Raw genomic sequence first — 3,553 nt, 5'->3', positions numbered from 1 at the left:
GAAGGAGGGGTGCTGAGTCAGGCAGAGGCTGCATTTGACATAGTAGCCAAGGATGATGGGTGTTGAGTCTCCCATGACCAGGGGTCTCCTAGTGTATTGAAATGGCCACAACCTGGAGGGGGGAGGGTGCAGCTGGAGTTTGGCCAGAACAGTGAATGTGCTCAGAGGTGGAGGCTTCAGTAATCCCTTAGGCCAGTGTCCAATCAGCTGTGGAGGCCAGATTCTGACACATTCAAAGAGGATTGTCAAGGGCAACAGAGATGGGGGTTTTGTCTTCACAGTATTCCTTGGGAGGAGACATGGGTGTGGTAGGCATGACAGGCATCTCCTTGTTCAGTGATTGGTTTTTTGGAGGTGAATGAGGAATTAAGATTGTTTGATGTGTTTATTTAGGATAAAAGATAGCTGAGAATCTTCTTTCAGTAGGGTTGCCCAAAACAGAGGACACTTGGTTACATTTGGATTTCAGATAGAAATAATGAATGATTTGTTTAGTGTACATATGTCTGAGATACTACAGGCATATAGTGTTGCTCCCTTTGAAAAAGAATAGACAAGTTAGGGAAGGATGCAGGAAACGAAATGGATTCTCCTTTTCTCTGAAATCAGGTCAGCTGCTAAGAGTGAGAAGGCAGGTAGGAAGAAGAGGGGTTTTTGTTTTGTTTTTATTTAAAAATTTTAAGCTTATTTATTTATTTTGAGAGAAAGAAAAAGAAAGTGCCCATGTGCTTGCATGAGCAGGGGAAGGGCAAAGAGAGAGAGAGAGGGAGAGAGAGAGAGAGAGAGAGAGAGAGAGAGAACTCCAAGCAGGATCCATGCTGTCAGCGTGGAGCCCCACAAACTCAGGAACCATAAGATCATGACCTGAGCTTCTCGAGATCAAGAGTAAAATGCTTAACGGACTGAGCCACCCAGGTGCCCCATTTGGAGTATTAAGGTAAATTAATTACCCATGTTTTTGGTAATCCACATTTAATAAAACCTTGTTTGTATTTTTTTTATTTCAAAAGCAGTATTTTGAAAAATAGATAAAATAATCTTACTGCCCTAAAACAGCTAATTTTAGTTCATGCTCTGTCAATATAGCTCTGTATGTATGTGTGTGTGTGCATGTGTGTATGTGTATTTAGGTTGGTTCTAGTTGCTGATGTAGCTGAACAGTGTTACCTGGATACCTCTTGGAGGACCTGAGGTCATCTTGGCCTGAGGCATTAATATTTAACAGACCTGAGATTGATGGATTGATGATAACTAAATTAATTCAATCTACATAGGTTTCTTTTTATTTATTTATTTATTTATTGTATACATATATGCCATTTCATTGATTTTTTTTTTTTTTTTAATCTACCTAGGTTTCTATCTGTGGATAGAACAGCAAGCCTATTCTACAGGCCAGAAAGCAAGGGCTTCTGGAGGAAGCAATTGAAAGCAGTTGTGCCCTCTAGAATCTGGGGACAGGCTTTTCCACTGGTTTCCTTTCATCTTTGTTCTCAGACAAATGTCTCTGGCTGCTGAAGAGTCAGGTTGCCACTCTCCCTGTTCTTTAAAATCTTGAGCTCTCAGTAAATACACAGAAAGACTAGGAGAGAAAAATCTATTATAGTCAGGCACTACTGTAGTTTGGAAACTCTGGTCTTAGATAAGTGTTCAGCGCACATTGCTGAGAATTAGGAGGCCCTGAGAATTGCTGGCTCTGAGCTGTCAGTACAGTGGGGCTTGAACTCACAAGCTGTGAGATCAGGACCTGAGATGAAGTTGGACGCTTAACCAATGGAGCCATCCAGGTGGCCCTGTGATGAATATTCTTGCAGACACATCATTTTCCACATAGTTATATATCAATAGGATAAATTTCTAGTTACATTGTTGGGCTAAATGGTATGTATGTATGTCTTTTTTTTTTTTTTTACTGTTTTTTTTTTATTGTGGTAAAATATACATCTAAAATTTACCATCTTAACTATTTTTAAGTGTACACCTCAGTAGTGTTAAGTATATTTACACTGCTGTGAATGTACATATGTCATTTTGACAGATATTGCCAAACTGCCCCATAGCGTCCCTGGTGGTCTAGTGGTTAGGATTCGGCACTCTCTCAAACTGCCCTCCATGGTGACTGCAGCTATTTATACTCTCACCAGCATTGTATGAGCAAGGGCCCTCCTTGAAAATGGTACTGGAAAGCAGAGTGCCTGTGATTAACTGGGAGATGGTGTAGCAGAGAAGAAAGGACACAAGTTCTGGAATTTAATCCTGGAAGTGATGCTTGCCAGCTGTGTGCTCCTGAGCATTACATAATTCCTTGGGGGTTTTGTTTCCTTATATCTAACACTAATCTCATAGAGGGGTAAGGATTCAAAGGGCCTAGAATAAGGGCCAGGCATATAGCAGGCACTTAATAAATAATGACCATGAGCTATTATTATGAGCCGAGTCCTTCACCAATCACTCTGCAAGTAGAAGTTATTTAACATCTCTGAAAGCTAATTTCCACATGTGTAAAATGATAGGAGACTGGTTACCAAAACTGTTCCCTATGAACTCACTGGAATACTATTTAGCTATTAAAATGGTCAAGATTTTTGGAAAGGCAGGGTAGTGGTTAAGCATATAGACTCCAAAGCCAGATTGCCTGGGTCAATTCTTGATGTTGCTACTTACCAGCTATGTAACCCTGGGATAGATCCTTGACATCTGTCTTAGTCATTTTGGGCTACTATAACAAATTACTGGAGACTTATAAACAACAGAAATTTATTTATCACAGTTCTGGAGGCTGGAAGCCCAAGATCAGGATGCCAGCACAGTCAGGTTCTGGTGAGGGTCCTCTTCCAGGTTGTAGACTGCTGACTCCTTGTTGTATCCTCACTTGGAATAAAATCTGGCTAGCTCTTTGGCCTCTTATATGAAGGCTAATACCATTCATGAATGTTCTACCCTGATTGGCTGCAAAAGGGGTGGGGAGTGAACTTGCTTTATGTAGAAGGATGTCATGGCTTTAAAGATGAAGAATTAGGAGGGTGCTGGGTGGCTCAGCTGATTAAGCAGCCAACTATGGCTTAGGTCACGGTCTCATGGTTTGTGGGTTCAAGCCCTGCATCAGGCTCTGTACTATCAGCCCAGAGCCTGTTTCAGATTCTGTGCCTCCCTCTCTCTCTGCTCCTCATTCGCTCGTGCTTTGTCTCTCGAAATAAATAAATGTTAAAAATATTTTTTTAATGAAAAATTAGGGGCACCTGTGTGGCTCAGTTGGTTGAGCATCTGACTCTTGATTTGGGCCCAGGTCATGATCCCAGGGTCATGGCATCAAGTCCTGAGTCTGGGTCCATACTAAGTGTGAGCCTGTTTAAATTTCTTTCTCTCTCTCTCAATTTCCCTCTGCCCCTGTTCCTGACTTGTGCGGGCACTTGCTCTCTCNAAAAAAAAAAAAAAAAAAAAAAAAAAAAACTAGATTTTTTGACAATTCTCTCATCAAAAGGTAGGATTATATCCCCATCCCCTGAATCTTAAGTATTAGAACATGGTGGAAGTGATGCAGTAAGTTTATGGA

The sequence above is a fragment of the Crocuta crocuta genome, unplaced genomic scaffold (genome assembly GCF_008692635.1).
Source record: "Crocuta crocuta isolate KB4526 unplaced genomic scaffold, BGI_CrCroc_1.0 scaffold113, whole genome shotgun sequence".
NCBI classification, from domain to species: domain Eukaryota; kingdom Metazoa; phylum Chordata; class Mammalia; order Carnivora; family Hyaenidae; genus Crocuta; species Crocuta crocuta.
The sequence above is the reverse complement of the archived record's forward strand: the minus strand, read 5'-3'. Positions refer to the sequence as shown.